General features: G+C 36.2%; 1 protein-coding gene across 9 annotated transcripts in view; it reads right to left on the bottom strand.

Annotated features, from left to right (window-relative positions):
• The window catches only part of LOC105475646 (histone deacetylase 9), a 919,991-nt gene that overhangs the window by 733,515 nt on the left and 166,010 nt on the right, over positions 1-20,466 (bottom strand). The window lies entirely within an intron of this gene.

Here is a 20,466-nt window from a genome sequence, read left to right as displayed (position 1 = left end):
TACAGAATCAATTTTAATGCTAAATTTATTTTTGCAAATTAACAATGTTACAACAGAATCGAACAATAAAATTAATGGGAACATTTTAACTTGTTATTTTTCTTTTCATTAAAAAATGAAAAAATCCATTTCCAATGATGATATAAAATTCACTCAGAGTTGGCTGGTTTTCTGTTGGTTTTATTTAGCTTGTCAAAAGACCAAAGAAAAAGAAGGCATCTTCTCAATAATTACTCCGAAGGTACACATAAAATGTAATCATATTGCCAAAAGCAACCATGACTAATAATTTAGCATTTTTCCTCCTACTCTTTTTTCACCAAGAAATAATATACTACGTATGTATACACATACATATTAAAAACAGATGATTATGTAAGTTTATAGCCTAACTTTTTACAGAAACAATAATGTTTAACGTTTTGATAGACAACCTGTTTTATGGAGGTAGTATCCCACAAAAGAAATGTACCATATTAACTTGGCCTTTTCTATATTATGAAACATCCAGAAGTTTTTCTGAGCTTTTGCTTTTTATAAGTAATGCAGCATTGAACTGTTTTATTCTATGCCTGTTCTACCAATAACAGGAAATCAGTGACAAAGAAGGCAACAGGAAAAGAAATCCCCTTTCTTTTCTAAGTCACAGGTTTTTTAAAAAATATCTACAAACATTTATTGAGAAGCAACTCCATGCCAGGCCCTTTGAAGATATCCCACTGAGGATACACAGATGACTGAGAACCAGTATCACTTGCTAGGAGTTCACTGTCTATTACAGTGGATTTCAACAAGGACCATTTTGCCACTACACAGTGCCCCAACCCAGGGGACATCTGGCAATGCCTAAAGACATTTTTGGTTGTCACAATGTGGGCTGAGTGTGCTAGTGGATAGAAGCCAGGGATACAACTGTCCCTCCTATAACAAACACAACAGGCCCCTACAACAAAGATTTATCCAGCCCAAAATAGCAATAGTGCTGAGGTTGAGAAAACACTGTCTAGCCCTTTTCTGTGGACTGCTTACCTCTATCAAACTCAAGAGATCTTTTCACCTCAATGATAACACTTAATAAGTTATAAGAATCAAAAGGCACACCAACAATCACCATGCAACTACATATTTAGGCAGCCCAACTAGGAAGAGGCCACCCTGGTTCCTGCGTGTGTGTATGTGTGTGTGTGTGTGTGTGTGTATGCGCATATATATATATATATATACACACACACATACACACACACACACATACATATATAATTTAAACAAGGTCTCCCTCTGTTGCCCAGGCTAAAGTGCAGTGGCACTATCAAGACTCACTCCAACCTCCAACTCCAGCCTCAAGCAATCCTCCCACCTCAGCCTTCTGAGTAGCTGGGACTATAGGCACACACCACCATGCCCAGCTTCTCATGCTCATATTTCAAACACAATGACTTCATACACTGATCAGTAGACTCTGGAGACTGGTGAGTGGTGAAAGTTTTCTTCTCTGGTACATACACTTTAGGCTCTACTCAGTGTAGTTCCTTCTACTCTCTTTTAAACTTTTAGACTTTAGGATTTTCTCAGGCAAGGAAATGAAAACAAGGTATTTTTAACTACCTGCTCAATTGCTTGGAAAATTACCTCTTAAAACATTTAAACACCTACTTTTCCAAAGCCCTAGAGTAGCCAAGTGATATAAATCACTGGAATTCCTTGATGAGGAACTATAATTTTTCAAAGTTTAGAGTTTTATTTATATATATTCCATGTTACATATTCCATATACGTGTATGTGTGTGTGTGTGTATATCTGCAAAACAATAATCATGAGTTTGCTACAAACCCTGAAGCAGCACATTCCCTGAACTTCCAGAAGACTTAACTTTGATAGACCCACTTATTAACCCTCAAAGGGCAGCAAACTCATCATAGCAATGGAAATCTAAGTTAACTATAAATGCAATATTTATTAGGCAAAAGAATCCTGATTTTGTGTAATGCTATATAAAATGAGATTGTACAATTACTTTAGTCTTCCATTTGTTCAAATAACCATAGCACAGCTGGTGGCAATAAAAACTATTCAATTGTTTTCTTACTGTCTGAGTTTGGAATAAATGGTCCAGCTCTAGAAAAGAAATTGTTCTTCTGATCAGTTCCTTTCAAGTGGTTATCCATTTAAGTAGAGAAGTCAAAGTAGCCCATCAGTAAATACCTCATTACATAAAACATCAAATACCAGCCATCCCCCATTACTAAAAACACTGGCTTGGAAAATAAACAAGGGCAAAATGGCTCACTGCCTTTAATCAGTGTAATGAATACTATTAACTCAAACCACAAACTCCCTATTCACTAGAAGTGAATTATTTAGTTCCAATATCTTTCCAATAGTTTCTTTTTCTCTTTAAACTTTAATTAAAATCAACCACATTTGAAAATTGAGGCGCTTGAGCCTAAGAGAGAATTTTCAGCAACAACTTTTTTTTTTTAATGTGATTCTTGCAACCTTTCTGACCCTTGAAAACTCTTAAACTAAGCTGGAAATGAGTTCATAAACTTATGCCCATGAAGGGAAATTTAAAATTCAAACTATTAACAAACTTTGGTCATGCAAATTCTGTGTGCTAAATATTACAGGTATATGAGAAAAAAGATACAGCCATCAAAGAAACTACCATCTCAAGCAATGTATGTATCTATTGTATGTGTGTCAATAAAACATGGATATGGACATAAACTTTTTGAAAATAGCTGCAAAATACACAGCACAGTGGATATGTTAGATGAATTTTATAAAATATTTTCTACACTTCTCTTTGATTTCTTCACATTCTAATAGGCTTAGTGTTTTATTAGATCAATTAAATAAGTGAGCTGTAATGAAAATACTAATTGATCAAGAAAGGTACATTTTAAATTATTCCAATAACTGAGTAGCACCAACATCAGTTAAGATTGTGTTCATTCAGGGTGCTCAGCATTCTATCAAGTACTATGCAAAGAAAGAATAAAATTGGAAATACACTACTTGAGAATGGTATCACAGGTTTTTTTGTTGGTATTTTAAGAGTGTTTAGGTATCTGCCTAATATTTATTGTCTATCATAAACAGCTATGTAAGGACAGAAGCAGAAGCACAAAATATTTCTAGTCGAGATCTAGCAATCCCACTACTGGGTATGTATCAAAAGGAAATGAAGTAAATATGTCAAAGAGGTATCTGCACTGCCATGTTCACTGCAGCATTATTCATAACAGCCAAGGTATGAAATGAAATTAAGTGTCCATCAATGAAAAAATAAAGAAAATGTGATATATATATATATATACACACACACACACATATATATATATGCATGCACATGGAATACCTTTCAGTCTTAACAAATAAAAGGAAATCCTGTCATTTTCAACAATATGGACAAAACTAGATGGCATTACATTCAGTGAAATAAGCCAGGCACAGAAAGGCAAATACTGCATGATCTCACTTATATGTAGAATCTATAAAAATTACTCTCATAGAACTAGAGAGTAAAAGGGTAGGCACTAAGAGCAGCGTTGTGGGGAAGAGACTGGGGAGCTCTTGGTCAAAAGACATAAAGTTTCTGTTAGATAGGAGGAATAAGTTCAACAGATCGATTGTAAACCATGATAACTATAGCTAACAGCAATATATTGTAGTATTGAATATCGCCAAGAGAAATATTCCTAAGTATTCTCGCCACAAAAAGTATCAAAGATAATGTATATATTAATTATCTCAACTTAGCTGCACCACAATGTATATGTGTTTCAAAACAACATATTATACATTATATATAGTGAGTTAAAATAAATTTAGAAATAAATTTTAATGTTTCTAAACTACACTATCATGATAAAGTCATGTCTTTTAGATATGACCCTGAGTAAACAAAATGTACTTTGGAGTAGAGAAGCTGTAGATTGGTCCCCTCACAATTTATATTAATAACATGGTTTTATTTTCACAGTTGAACAGCACAGAAGTCAGGTTAAAACCTAAATATGAGATTCTTTAAATTTTCTTTCTCAGTATGAATATTAAAACCTATGTACCTTATGTTTTTGTATCTCTAAAATTGGATGGCTCCATCATAAGTATAAACAAAGCACTAGTTCTCAAAAAGCATGACACTTTAGTTTAATTAGATCCCATTTGTCAATTTTGGCAAATACTATGCAGCCATATAAAGGATGAGTTCGTGTCCTTTGTAGGGACACGGATGCAGCTGGAAACCATCATTCTCAGCAAACTATCGCAAGAACAGAAAACCAAATACCGCATGTTCTCACTCATAGGTGGGAACTGAACAATGAGATCACTTGGACACAGGAAGGGGATCATCACACACCAGGTCCTATTGTGGGGAGGGGGGAGGGAGGAGGGATAGCATTAGGAGATATACCTAATGTAAATGATGAGTTAATGGGTGCAGCACACCAACATGGCACATGTATACATACGTAACAAACCTGCACGTTGTGCACATGTAACCTAGAACTTAAAGTATATATATAAAAAAAAAAAAGCAAAGCACATAGACTCTTGGGCATCAAAATTACTTTCATAAGAACACTAAGATGTTATATGTTTTCTCACTGTGTTGATATTTGCACCGATAGTGCAGAAGTGATAGCAGGTAAAACTGCTGCTGTCAATTATCAAGAATCAAGGCAGTGGTATCACATTGTATTTATAGTCATTGTATCCCTTAAAACTGTACCCTCATCTTTAGGAAAAAAACTACAACATGCATTTTATTTACTAATATTCTTGATGAAGCAGGAAAAAAATTAATTTGATCAAATCTCAACTGTTGGGCATGCCTCTTTTTAATATTCTGTGTGATGAGATGGGACATGCACATAAAGTCTTTCTGCTGCATACAAGTGTACAATGTGTGCGCTGAGGAAAGGTACTTGTGGAATTGTTTGAGTTGCAAGTCAAACTAGCTGTCTTCTTAAAAACAGAAAAACATTTTTACTTGAAAGATTAGATTAACTGATTATTCGGACCTGAGCATTTGGCATACACTTCATCAAAAATGAACCCGAAGTGTCTGTCACTGTAAGGAAAATAACTGAGAGTAATTGTTGCTAATAAAATTAGAGCTTTCTAGCAGCATGATTTATAATGCTTTGGGTATATATCCAGTAACGGGATGACTGGGTCATATGGTACATCTAGTTCTAGATCCTTGAGGAATCGCCATACTGTTTTCCATAATGGTTGAACTAGTTTACAATCCCACCAACAGTGTAAAAGTGTTCCTATTTCTCCACATCCTCTCCAGCACCTGTTGTTTCCTGACTTTTTAATGATCGCCATTCTAACTGGTGTGAGATGGTATCTCATTGTGGTTTTGATTTGCATTTCTCTGATGGCCAGTGATGATGAGCATTTTTTCATGTGTCTGTTGGCTGTATGAATGTCTTCTTTTGAGAAATGTCTGTTTATATCCTTTGCCCACTTTTTGATGGGGTTGTTTGTTTTTTTCTTGTAAATTTGTTTGAGTTCTTTGTAGGTTCTGGATATTAGCCCTTTGTCAGATGAGTAGATTGCAAAAATTTTCTCCCATTCTGTAGGTTGCCTGTTCACTCTGATGGTAGTTTCTTTTGCTGTGCAGAAGCTCTTTAGTTTAATTAGATCCCATTTGTCAATTTTGGCTTTTGCTGCCGTTGCTTTTGGTGTTTTAGACATGAAGTCTTTGCCCATGCCTATGTCCTGAATGGTACTACCTAGGTTTTCTTCTAGGGTTTTTATGGTATTAGGTCTAACATTTAAGTCTCTAATCCATCTTGAATTAATTTTCGTATAAGGAGTAAGGAAAGGATCCAGTTTCAGCTTTCTACTTATGGCTAGCCAATTTTCCCAGCACCATTTATTAAATAGGGAATCCTTTCCCCATTTCTTGTTTCTCTCAGGTTTGTCAAAAATCAGACGGCTGTAGATGTGTGGTATTATTTCTGAGGACTCTGTTCTGTTCCATTGGTCTATATCTCTGTTTTGGTACCAGTACCATGCTGTTTTGGTTACTGTAGCCTTGTAGTATAGTTTGAAATCAGGCAGCGTGATGCCTCCAGCTTTGTTCTTTTGACTTAGGATTGTCTTGGCAATGCGGGCTCTTTTTTGGTTCCATATGAACTTTAAAGACACATGCACACGTATGTTTATTGCGGCACTATTCACAATAGCAAAGACTTGGAATCAACCCAAATGTCCATCAGTGACAGACTGGATTAAGAAAATGTGGCACATATACACCATGGAATACTATGCAGCCATAAAAAAGGATGACTTTGTGTCCCTTGTAGGGACATGGATGCAGCTGGAAACCATCATTCTTAGCAAACTATCACAAGAACAGAAAACCAAACACTGCATGTTCTCACTCATAGGTGGGAACTGAACAATGAGATCACTTGGACTCGGGAAGGGGAACATCACACACCGGGGCCTATCACGGGGAGGGGGGAGGGGGGAGGGATTGCATTGGGAGTTATACCTGATGTAAATGACGAGTTGTTGGGTGCTGACGAGTTGATGGGTGCAGCACAGCAACATGGCACAAGTATACATATGTAACAAACCTGTACGTTATGCACATGTACCCTAGAACTTAAAGTATAATAATAATAAAAAATAAAAATTAAAAAATAAAACATAATTAAAAAAAAGAAAAAAAAAAAATTAGAGCTTTCAAGGAAAACTTCAAATTTTTGAAAATGTGCCTTGGCCACCATGGTATCTTATCAATACTTAGAATTTTCTAATGAGATAAATGGTGTAACTAATGAAAGTGATTTGTTAGATAATGTATAATGAAGTGTGTCAGCATTTGGAAAATCTGTATAATTTAGTGAAACACATTTTTTCCAAATGACCAACGTGTGACACAATATCAAGCAAGGGTAAAAAGCCCATTCAAAGTGCAAGATAGACCAACAAATTTTAATGTAACAAGAGTATTAAAAAATTATTGATATGGTGTCAGATTCTACATTGTGACCAACCTTTAGGAAACTACTACTTTTCAAGTTTGGGTGTGGTATTAAAGAAAAATCTCCATAATTGTCTGCAAAGATTCTTAAAATACTTCTTCCTTTTTCAACAATATTATCTATGGAAGGCCAAATTTTCCTCATATTCTCAAACCAAAACACATATTGCTACAGATTGCATGCAGAAGCAGATATGAAAATCCAGCTGTCTTGTATTAAGTTAAATCTCAAAGGTATTTGCAACAATGCAAACACTGCTACTCTCCTCACTAATTTTTTTTTTAAATATGGTTATCTTTCATTAAAAAAAAGTTTCTCATGTTAATATGTAATGGGCATGTTATTTATTTACTTATTTAAATACCTTTAATTTTCTTCTAAATGAAAACAACTTGTGACTAAAGAGTCATTTATAGGAATCTACTGAATTATCATGAGGAAAAAAACCTCTCAGACATAAGAAATGTGCACAGACTCTTTGTGACCCCAACTCTAATTTCTGGTATTTTCTAGCCACACGCTTTGTCAGAACAAAACTATACAATATGCTTCCTTGGTGGGTACTTTGGCGTTCTAAATAAATGGCTGATTTTGAACCTAGAAATTCCGTGAAGGTAAACAGCATGAGCAGATAGCTAGTAGCAGATAGTGCTTCCAGCAACATTTTTGTACATATCATGATTTTGGCTTTGGTCTGTCTTTCAACTACCATGAAGATTATTATAATTGAAAGTGCATCCATTCAATTGAAACACCCAATATTGATTTGTGTTTGCCCTGAAAAGACAGGTTTTCTCTAAATTATTGCAGGACCTATCTTTTCATCATTCAATGTAATTTCAAAATTAAATAAAATCCACTATTTGTAATAAAAGTCCTTGCCATTCCGCAGCCAGCATCAAGACTCCTAAACACATGTGCTCTGAACTTAACAATGTACCATGACAGAAATAACACAGGCATTTCTGGGAACAATGTTTGGCTATTCCTAGAGTAACTAAATAGTTTTCCCTTAATGGCACTAAAGGATATAATAAAACAAAAAGTCCATAAAAACATGTGGACTATCTCATACCACTGAGATGTACTGCCAATGTTTTTTAAAGTATAGATAGCTAAATTTCTAAATTCACTTACATAAACAACTTTTCCTTGTAACTTAAGATTTTGTCTAACTGAAGCATAAATTTAAACCAAGGGCTTTGAGATGTCAATAAGATAGATAGTAATATAAATTAGTCTATTCCACTAGAAACAAAATCCAAACAGCAGGTATGTATAGGTAAGAATGTCTTAACAGGAATCATCCTTTCTAAAGTAAGAATGTGAATCCTTCAAAATTAGTTGTTAGTCTTTTAATGTCCCTCTTACATAATAATTATATGTCATTTTTAGCAAGCTAACATCTCCCGTATCCAATTTCATCATGGCAATGAGGCACTTTATTTGAGCAATAGTGAAAAATTATTTTTAAACCATAATGTAACTAAAAATTCTTTAAATTAATTCATTAATATGGATATACATATATGTTTACCCTGCTTTGTTCTTCGACCTATTGGTTATTTGGGAGTATATTGTTTAATTCCCATGTATTTGAGAATTTACTAAATTTTCTTATGTTTTTTATTTCTAATTTCATTCCATTGTAGTTGGAGAATATACTTTGCATGATGTTGGCCCTTTAAATTTTCCTGAAATTTATTTTATGGCCTAGCATATATGGCTTATCCTGGAATAGTCCTTGAGTACTAAGAAGAATATGTATTCCACTGTTGTTGGATGGAAATGTCTATTAGGCCTAGTTAGTTTTTAGTGTTGTTCATGTCTTCTATTTCCTTGTGGATCTTCTGTCCATTAGGTAAAGTGGAGTAGTGAAGTCTCCAACTATTATTGTTAAATTTTCTATTTCTCCATTTAGTTTTGCCAATTTTGCTTCATACATTTTGGGTGCATAAATGTTTACAATTCCTTGTCTTCTTCACAGTTTGAGCCTTCTATCATTATAACATGTCCTTTTTTGTCTGTAGTAAAATTATTGTCCTTTAAAATCTATTGTGTCAGCCAGGGATGGTGGTTTATACCTGTAATCCCAGCACTTTGAGAGGCTGAGGCAGGTGAATCACTTCAGGCCAGGGGTTGAAGACCAGCCTGGCAAACATGGCAAAACCCCATATCTACTTAAAAACAGAAAAATTACAAAAATTAGCCAGGTGTGATGGCACAGGTCTGTAGCTACAGATACTTGGGAGGCTGGACATAAGAATTGCTTGAGCTTGGGAGGTGGAGGTTGCAGCGAGCTGAGATCACACCACTGCACTCCAGCCTAGGTGACAGAGCAAGACTCTGTCTCAAAAAAAAAAAAAAAGTCAATTATAAACTCCTACCAAGCAAGATTCTGAGTTCATAGGGATGAGGACCTGGTAAATTCCCAAAGGTCATACCCCTTATGGAGGTGAGGTATATGAGCTCAGGCAGTTTCTTCAAGGCAACAGGTGAACAGAAATCAAGTCTAGGTGCCTGAGTCAGTAAATGTTTGGTTCTTTTTACCCCTCAGTACGTTTCTTTTAACATCCTCCTGCCTACTTTCCAGATCTTGTTGAATCAAGCTGTGGACCAGAATGTTAATGAAATGATATTGCAGAAGGGATTATGAGAAAATTGGTATATCATGCAGATATTATATAAAATCTTCTTGTAACATAAAAAATGCAGTTTCATTATTTAAGAAAATCTATTGTGTCTGATACACAACATACTGATATGAGTGTAGTCAGCTCTCTTTCAGTTACTGTTTGCATGGCATATCTTTCTCCATTCTTTTACTTTCAACTAATTTGTGTCTCTTATGTGAATCTAACGTGTGTCTCATATATAGAGAATACAGATAGATAATATTTTCTTATCCATTCTTTCAACATCTGCTTTTTTGATTGGACTATTTAATACATTTAAATTAAATAAATTACTCATAAGGTAGGATTTATGTCTACCATTTTGTTATTTGTTTTCTATATGTTGTCTCTTTGTCCTCTCTCTATTACTGCCTTCTTTTATTAAAAAATCTATATTTTATAATGTATCATTTTAATTCCCTTGTTATTTCTATTAATATGCATTTTAGTTGTTTTCTTAATCCCTGGTGATTAATATTATCTCAGTTTATAACAAGGTAGTTAGAATTAATACCAAGTTAATTTCAATAGCATGTAAAATCTTGCTTCTAAATAGCTCTGTTCTCTACCCTCTTCTTTGTGTTATTGTTATACAAATTACTTCTGAATACACTATTAGCCAAACACATATAGTTTTATGATTATTTCTTTAATGTCATTGTATTTTAAATCAGATAGAAGAAAAAAATGTTACAAACAAAAATATACTGTCTTTTATATTTACCTATGCAGTTACCTTATTAGTGTTACTTCTTCATGTGGATTTGAATTGTGATCTAATACCCTTTTATTTCAGCCTGAAGGACTTCCATTGGTATTTCTTGTAGAACAGGTCTACGAGTGGAAAATTCTCTCAGGTTATGTTTATCTGGAAATACCTTAATTTCTCCTTCAAAATTGAAGGAGTTTTTCTACAGATAAAACTCTTGCTTGATAGCCTTTCCTTCAGCCCTTTGAATATGTCATCCACTGTCTTCTAACCTCCATGGTCTCTGAAGAGAAATCAGCTGTCAGCCTTATTGAGACTCTTTTAAGTGAGATAAGTCGCTTTAGCCACTTTCAAGATTCTCTTTTGTCGTTCAACTTTTGTACTTCCTTACTCCCCTACGTTTAAATATGTAACCTTTGCAATGGGTTAATATAGCCCTTTGCAGTTAATTGCTTTGTTTTGGTTCTATTTTTAAAGAAAGAATAAATGAACTGACAGTTTTTAGTACTATCAGTGTTTAAATGGTCCTTGGTGATTTTTAAAATAATACCTTAGTGACAGGTGTATGTTAGGGGATTTGTTACATCTTTGCTAGGGCAAAGATATAAACAAAATATTAGCTGCTTGGCTAATATTTTTTGCCAGATTGCACTAATAAGCAGCAAATCACTATGTTAAAATGAATTGAAAGAGAGATTTTCATTTAGTTGTATGATTTTATGTTTAGGACAAGTAGCCACAATGCACACATGAAATCATTAAAGTGTCCTCACCCGTTTATTTCTGCAACAAAAACAAACAAAGGGAACATGCCTTTTACTTCACTAATTCCATTCCACAAAGCTCTAGCAGAAAAAGACAACTAAATTTATCTTCTTGGTGTTAATGGAAAAAGTACGCTCCATGAAACCCTAACAATCCTAATCCAGGCTTGTTTTTCTTCATAAGCCACAAACCTTTTATGTGGGTACTTTATATTGCATCTCAGTTCTAGAAAGTAAACCTTACTTTGGAATGAGAATTAAGATTAGAACCCTTCCCATTATTCTCACAGAGTAACAGCCTGATAGTTTCCAGACTTGTGTGACTATCCTATAATATACTGGCCTAATGGACAGGACTGTGGTATATGTTTATGTCTTGGGATTCTTAAGGATTTATTCTTAAATGAGTGGGAGAGAGTTGCAGTAGTGGATTGATAGAAGCACAGAGTTTCCATTATAACACATTCTGCTAAGTCAGAAACGACTATGTTTTATTTTATTTTATTTTTTATTTTGGAGACAGGGTCTTGCTCTGCCACACAGGCTGGAATGCAGTGCCATGACCATGGCTCACTGCAACTTCGAACTTCCAGGCTCAAGTGATCTTCTCACCTCAACCTCCTGAGCTGCTGGGACTATAGGCCTGCATTGCCATGCCCACCCAATTTTTTAAAAAAGTTTTTTCTAAAGACATGGTTTCGTTATGTTGCCCAGGCTGGTCTCAAACTCCTAGGCTCAAGCAATCTCCCTGCCTCAGCCTCCCAGAGAGTTGGGATTACAAACATGAGCCACAGAGTCAGCCAGGCCAGAAATAATGACAAAGTTCTCCAGCATGTTTGTTTATATTTCAGAACCATTAAGAACCTATTCTATGGCTGGATCTGTTGTTTTAACATACTGTTACCTTCTCCATACACAGCTCTTTATGACTTCTGAAGTAAGAGCTTGACCATTCCACCAAAGTCAATTTCCAGGAAGAGAACGGCATGTCTCAAATCAGCCTATTTTGTATATTCATGCTCTTTGAAAATAAATGGCCAGGTTATTCATTATCTCCTAGTTATTCATTTACTCTTACTTTTGAGCAATAAATTATTAATTCCTTATAAACCTCAGTTTCCCTATCTCCACTACAGACAGTAAGAGTTCCTAAGACTGTTGTACTGACTAAAGAAAATAATGTTTTTAAAATAATGTCTATTGGCTGGGCGCGGTGGCTCACGCCTGTAATCCCAGCACTTTAGGAGGCCAAGGCGGGAGGATCACGAGGTCAAGAGATCAAGACCATCCTGGCTAGTATAGTGAAACCCCATCTCTACTAAAAAATACAAAATAAATTGCTGGGCATGGTGGCGGATGCCTGTAGTCCCAGCTACTCGGAAGACTGAGGCAGGAGAATGGCATGAACCCAGGTGGTGGAGCTTGCTCAAGTCAGCCGAGATCGTGCCACTGCACTCCAGCCTGGGTGACAGAGTTCAGTCAGTCTCAAAAAAAAAAAAAATGTCTGTCACAGAATTAGCACCCAGTAAATGCTAGCCCTCTCAACAGCAGTACTAAAAATACTCAGAAGCACTGTCATAGATCATCTTTGACTAGCAAGGCTTTGACCAGTTTAAAAGGTAGCCATTGGGAACTCATTATAAAGGCACAGGTTGCTAGATTAGATTTGACTTAAAATAATTGTAGTGATCATCATTTGTTCTTTATTTAAATACTTAATGACCATCTTCTGACTACACACACCTAACACTAGCCCATATAGGAAAGAAAAATATAAATATTTCTCTAAAAGGCTCATACTATTGTGGGAATATAAGACAAAGATACATGTCAGTATGATATCAGGGAAATTGTAGCCAATGCCAACTGAAGTATAATGTACATAGTGATGGGTAGTTCATATATGGTCGTGACGGTTGGTACACTATAAAATGTTTCTAAAAGAGGTAAGATTTTTAAAATTCTAAATACATTCCTTTGATTCTACTCTTTTATTACCCAATAAAAGGGTGCTCCAAAGGTGATCTAAAGGGTAAATATTAACTTCTTTTACTCAATCAATATTTATTGAAAACCTCCTATGTGCTAAACACTTCATTTCATGAATCCTCACACAACACTTGAGGATAAAACTGGCTTGTTTACTGGGCATGGTGGCTCACGCCTGTAATCTCAGTACTTTGGGAGGCTGAGGTAGGTGAATTGCTTGAGTCCAGCAATTTGAAACCAGTCTGGGCAACATGGCGAGACTCTATCTCTACAAAAAAATACTAAAAATTTTCCAGGCGTGGTGGTGCATGCCTGTAGTCCCAGCTACTCAGGAGGCTGAGGTGGGAAGATCTCTTGAACCCGGGAGACAGAGGTTGCTGTGAGCTGAGATTGCACCACTGCACTCTAGCCTGGGCAAAAGAGCAAGATCCTGTTTCAAAAAAGAAAAAACAGGCTTGTCTTCATATATCAATAAAATCTTACTTTTATTGGGGGGTGGCAGGGGGCTGCAATCACGGCACTGTTAATTTTGGCAAAATTTAATTCCTTGGCTGGGCACTGTGACTCACACCTGTAATCCCAGCCCTCTGGGAGGCTGAGGAGGGTGGATCACTTGAGGCCAGGAGTTCAAGCCAGCCTGGCCAACATGGTGAAACCCCATCTCTACTAAAAACACAAAAATCAGCTGGGCATGGTGGTGCATGTCTATAATCCCAGCTATCAGGGAGGCTGAGGCAGGAGAAGTGCTTGAACCCAGGAGGCAGAGGTTGCAGTGAGCCAAGATCATGCCACTGCACTCCAGCCTGGATGACAGAGTGAGACCCTGTTTCAAAAAAAAAAAAAAGAAGAAGAAGAATCCCTACTTTATTACCTCCTGAGGAAAACTGCAGGAATCACCTCAGTTTGTATTAACTAAAAATAGTACTTGCTCCAGGAGATGTAATTCAAAATTATTACATTGTCTAAAATACTGGAGTTGAATAGAGAAGCTACTGATTTATGGCATGATTTTTCTCACTTTCTGAATGGTTTTCCCTTTCTTTTCTTTCAATAAGCTATATTTCAGAAGTGTAAACTGAATTTAGTATCACATAGACCTTGAGTTCAATTCTTAACTTTGTAACCTATTAGCTGTGTAATCTAAACCAAGTTATTTCTCCGAGCTACCTTCTTCTTCTGTATAAAATCTAGAGGATAGAAATAACCATCACAGCACTTTGTTTATACCTTGGAGTTTTGTTCCCTCAACTTGTTCATAACTAAATTTCCCCTGCTAATGAACTCTGGGGACTTGGAAAAAAGGGTGGGAGTGGGGTAAGGGACAAAAGACTACACACTGGGTACAGTGTACACTGCCTGGGTAATGGGTGCAACAAAATCTCAGAAATCATCACTAAAGAACAGTATGCATGTAACCAAACACCAACTGTTCCCCAAAAGCCTGCTGAAATAGAAAATAAATAAAAGAAACAGTTACCATGTCTGTCTTGTTCATCTTTACATCTCTCATTTAACCCAGTGCTTCATCCATATTAGATAGTAACTGAATGTCTAACACCCAACTCAATGCTTGGGTAAAGGCAAAAGCATTAGATCTATGCTTAACCAGTAAAAGAATTTATATTTATTTCATTTCCTTTCCACAAGAAAAATCTCCAAATTTACTGCTCCATAATGTTTATCTAAACTCAGTTAAGGGAAATATGATTCATGAAGGTTTATCTAACTGTTTTTTAAGTCACCTTAGATACTTTAATACGTGCTTCTCAACAGGGCCTTGAAGATTATGATTCAGTGGGTCTGAGATGGGGTTGGAGTGTCTGCCTTTCTAACGAGGCCACAGATGACGCTGCGGCTGCTGGCCAGCAAGTGACACTGACTGGCCCGGCTCTAAGTCCCTCCCTTACAGTTTGTGTCTAGTGTACACTTTTTTGACCTCTGTAAAAGTTTTTCCTGAATGATGCTTAGGCATTATGCAATTAACTCAAGGCATTATAAATGTGTATTTTTAAAGTCCTAAAACAAGTTTTCTCTACTTACTTGTAAGGATGATTTTAAGGATATTCATTACTCATTACATTCTATGGGGCTTCTCTCAGAAAACCTACAGGAAAGATTTCTTTCTCCCTTGAGTTGGTATTACAGCTCTTCCTGAGTAGGTGGTTTGTTTTTACACTACAGACAGTGTCAATCTTATAACCCTCTTATGGTTCACTCTTTTGTGTAGCTAACAGAAAACTAGAGAGACAAGTATGTGGGTCATTTATTTATACAAAATGGATAGTACCTCAGCACCTGGATTCTATGTATAACTTCGTCTTTAATTCATGCAACTTTTTCTTTTTTCTGTGTGTGTGTGTGTGTGTGTGTGTGTGTGTGTGTGTGTGTGAAAGAGAGAGAGAGGGTCTCGTTCTGGGCAGTGGCACAATCACAGCTTACTGTGACCTCCACCTCCTGGGCTCAAGCAATTCTCCTACCTCAGCCTCCCAAGTAGCTGAGACTACCAGTATACACCACCACATCTGCCTAATTTTTGTATCTTTTTTGTAGAGATGGGGTTTCAACATGTTGCCCAGGCTGGTCTCAAACTCCTGAGCTCAAGCAATCCACCTGCTTAGGTCTCCTAAAGTGCTGGAATTACAGGTGTGATCCACCACATCTGACCCAACTTTTTATTCTCTTATTTTTGTATTGTTACATTTATATATTTACACACACACACACACACACACACACACACACACACAGAATTTGAGACAGGATCTCACTCTGCCACCCAGGCTGGCATGTAGTGGTATAATAACGGTTCACTCTAGCTTCAACCTCCCAGGCTCAAGCAATCCTCCCACCTCAGCTTCCCAAGTAGCTGGGACCACAGATATGCACCACCATGCCTGGTTAATTTTTTTACTTTTTGTAGAGATGTGGCCTTACTATGTTGCCCAGGCTGCTCTCAAACTCGTGGGCTCAAGCAATCCTCCTACCTTGCCCTCCCAAAGTGCTGGGATTACATGCATGAGCCCCTGTGCCCAGTCACATTTATGTATTTTAAACAAACTTAAAATCCTGTTGAAATAGAGCAATGGAACTAGAAAATAAAAGAACAGAATTGTTCAACTTTTAAGAAACAGAAAATATACCCACTACAGTTCCTAAACCATTATCTGTTGCAAAAACTACAAAGCAACTAAAATTTTTATTAACAAAATTATTTTTTAAAATATTCAGCTTCAGAAATTCCTTATGATTGTTCCCATTACTGATGACATTGAATTATGCTAAAGCAATGCCACAGAAACACTAGTTGGAGAAGTAGAAAAGGCTCTTCATTGGCTGCATGATTTACCTGAAGCACCATCAATTTCATTACTCAGTTTAGGGGTTACAGATCCTTTGAACTCTTCCATCTACCTCCCCTGAAATCCAATCACAGCTCCAAACTCTTACAGAATTGTATTTTCTATCCTATTTATTTGCTATTCCCCAAATGTTATACAGTATTATTATTATTATAATAACATCATGGTTTTATATCTTTATGTGTTCCTCACTTCACCTACAACGCCACTTTCCATGTAGTCAGAATCAATATTACTTTCTGCTTAAGTAATAGCATTAATATCTTTTGTAGGAACCCTAAAATACAGGGCATTGCGTAATAATCTCACATACATGACATAAAAATAGGAAGTGAAAACCTAAAAATTGGGGCAAACAAAATTAGCTCTTCAAGATATTGAGAGAAGAAAAGTCCTAGATATGCTAAGATGTCAAGGTTTCTAAAGAAACAACAATAATCATGAAATCATCTCAGCAATTAGGCTTTTTAAAAATGTGTTTTCAAAGCTCTCTTAATCACATCACATGATGAACTGTGAAAACTCATCAATGTTGGGCCAGGCGTAGTGGCTCACACCTATAATCCCAACACTTTGGGAGGCTGAGGCGGGCAGATCACGAGGTCAAGAGATTGAGACCATCCTGGCCAAGATGGTGAAATCCCATCTCCACTAAAAATACAAAAATTAGCTGGGTGTGATGATGCACACCTCTAATCCCAGCTACTCGGGAGGCTGAGGCAGGAGAGTCGCTTGAACCCTAGAGGCAGAGGTTGCAGTGAGCTGAGATGGTGCCACTGAACACCAGCCTGGGTGACAGGGCGAGACTCCATCTCCAAAAAAAAAAGAAAGGAAAGAGAAAAGGAAGAGAAAAGGAAGAGGAGAGGAGAGGAGAGGATAGAAGAGAAAGAAAAGAAAACTCACCAATGTCACATCATCAAAACTATCCATAAAGCTGTGGGCTTTAAAGGTTATCCACGGTCTGGCCATAACCTATGTTTCCGAGCTGAATAATTTTCCAATATTCTTGTACTTATTTAATTCTCCAGGCAAATCAAATGGCTCCTCCCTTTGACTTGCTCATACCATGCTTGCTGCCTGACTTATGGCTGTCACACGAAAAAATTTTTTTCATTCTCCAAGAATCAATGAAAAACTTCCTTCCTCTTGATGTTGTCTTGCCCAGCTCTCCAACCTAAAAAGAATCTCACTCTGCCTTATTTATATCACTTATCTGTCTCCTGACCTTTTCCAAAATACTGGCTTGACTACATTTTATTTTTCTTGTGTACAAATTTTGACTATGTTCTTAGCTCTGTACTGGCTTGACTACATTTTATTTTTCTTGTGTATGAATATCAGCTATGTGTTAAGCTCTGTGATGGAAGTTATGGCTACTTTTTGTTAATATCCTGAAAACACCTACTGGGCTCCCTACTACCAACAACAACTTAGTCTTTAAATGTCTCTTAAATGAACACATCCACAAATCGAGAGGCATGCATTAACAGGTCGATATAAATTTTAAAAAAGGGTTGTTTGCTTGTTTGACTTATGAAACAAATCATTTTCAATCATACCTATAATTTATGTATGTATACGTGTGTATATAAAAAGCATATATTCATAATTTTATAAAACACATTAAATATAAAAAATGGTTAGTCTATATTTTTCAGTTTTGATTATTCATGACATGGTTTTTCTTTACAGACGTTGAAAAGAGCTACTCATAAAATGCAAATCCACACAATAGTACTCACCTTAGTATTACTGCACTTAATAAAGCACTTGAAAATTCGTATCAAAGTACACAGTGCTCTAAACTGCCAGATTTAAATTATTTTAAGTGTGTGATTAAATATGCTATAAAATTTCCCTTCAGAACACTTATTTTATTTGTTAAAGAACATATGTTCTACCTCAAAATAACCTGCTATTTTTGAACAATTACTCAGCTACATACTTCCAACAAGCAGCAAAGGTTACCTCAGATAAACCTTGATTTTACAAATTTGAAAGCCTTTCTATGCTACTCTAGCCAACTGGAAATTCATGAGTCATAGGTGAATAACAGAAGTGGTCTTGGAAGTAATTTTTCCTTAATGCAACTAGCCTGAAAGAAAACTTGTTTAGCAATTAATATTTCACAAACACCCTCATATATATAATTGCTTGCTTCACAGTAAGCATGAAAACATATATTAGCATTATCTCCACTATTCATACAAGGCAATCAAGTCTTAGAGAAGATAAGTGAATAGTCCAAGAGTGTATGGCTACTTAATGGGGATACCTAGATCAGTAACTCTTTACACTATTCCATTTAGTCCAAGATTTGAAATAGAGTTACTTGCCTTTCATTTCCACTAGAACTGTTTTGGACAGCCATTTCTTTTAAAATAGGTGCTTCCAAATTAGCCAATTTATTTGATATGCCTTCCTTCTTGTTTGATATGTTTTTGGCCATTCCTTTTTCATTTGACTTTGGGTTAAGCTGGAAACTTTTGATGTATATTGAAAGTCCAGAAAATTTTACATCAATGCAAGACGTTTAAACACTATGGCAGAAACAGTGCTGCATGTTCAAAACCCTGTTTTCTTTTCCTCCCCAGCAAAGAGGTAGATTACATTTCCCAGGCTCCTTTAAGTTAAGTGGAATGATGTGATTAAATTTTGGCTAAGGAAAGGTGGTCAGAAGTGATGGCTAACACCTCCAGTTCTAGACGAAAAATAAACCCTTCAACACAATCCTCCACACTTTTTCCTCCCTTGTTTCCAGGCCAAATGCAGAGGATCCACTGGGGACTCCACAGTCTTCCTTGATAGTGAAGCCTATCAGTGGAAGAAACCGGAATTCCTAAAAGATTGGGCAGATCAAAGGTTCCCAACACCTGTCCCCTTACCACGAACACTAACTCAAACTGGATGATGACATGGTGAGAAATAATTCTTTATTGTATTAAAGCAATCGAGATTGTGGTTTGTCAATTCCATTAAAACGTGGGCAAAGGACATGAACAGACACTTTTCAAAAGAAGACATACATGTGGCCAACAAGCATATATAAAAAAGCTCAGTATTACTGATCATTAGAAAAATGAAAATCAAAACCACAATGAGATACCATCTCACACCATTAAGAATGGCTATTATTAAAAAGTTAAAAAATAACAGATGTTAGCAATGTTCTGGAGAAAAAAGAATGCTTATACACTGTTGGTAGGAGTGTAAATTAGTTTAAACACTCTGGAAAACAGTGTAGCAATTCCTCAAATACCTAAAAACAGAAATACCATTCAACACAATAATCCCATTACTGTATATATACCCAAAAGAATATAAATTGTTCTATTATAAAGACACATGCATGCATATGCTCACTGTAGCAGTATTCATGATAGCAAAGACACAAAATCAACCTAAATGCCCATCAACAGTAGACTGGATTAAGAAAATGTGGTTCATATACACCATTGAATACTATGCAGCCATAAAAAAGAACAAGATCATGTAATTTGCAGGAACATTGAGCTGGAGGCCATTATCCTTAGCAAACTAATGCAGGAACAGAAAACCAATTACTGTATGTTCTCACTTACAAGTGGGAGCTAAATGGGGAAACCACATGGACAGAGAGAGGGGAACAACACACACTGGGGTGGAGGATGGGAAGAGGGAGAGGGTCAGGAAAAAATAGCTAATGGGGACTAGGCTTAATACCTGGGTGATGAAATAATGTGTACAACAAAGCCCCGTGACACAAGTCTACCTATGTAACATTGTGGTTTGGGAGTTAAATTTACCTACCGTAACATAAACATGAGCAAATAACTTAGTTTCTCCTTTAATAATCAAACAAAAGTATGTGATTTCAGGTTCAGATTCCCTAGTTATTACTGGCTTTCACAATTAGCTAAGTGCTTTTATGAACATGCTTTGGTGTTAAGTAGGCTTGAGACAAAGTAATACAT

The sequence above is a fragment of the Macaca nemestrina genome, chromosome 4 (assembly GCF_043159975.1).
Source record: "Macaca nemestrina isolate mMacNem1 chromosome 4, mMacNem.hap1, whole genome shotgun sequence".
NCBI classification, from domain to species: domain Eukaryota; kingdom Metazoa; phylum Chordata; class Mammalia; order Primates; family Cercopithecidae; genus Macaca; species Macaca nemestrina.
Note: the sequence above shows the minus strand (reverse complement) of the source record. Positions and strands in the feature narration are given on the sequence as shown.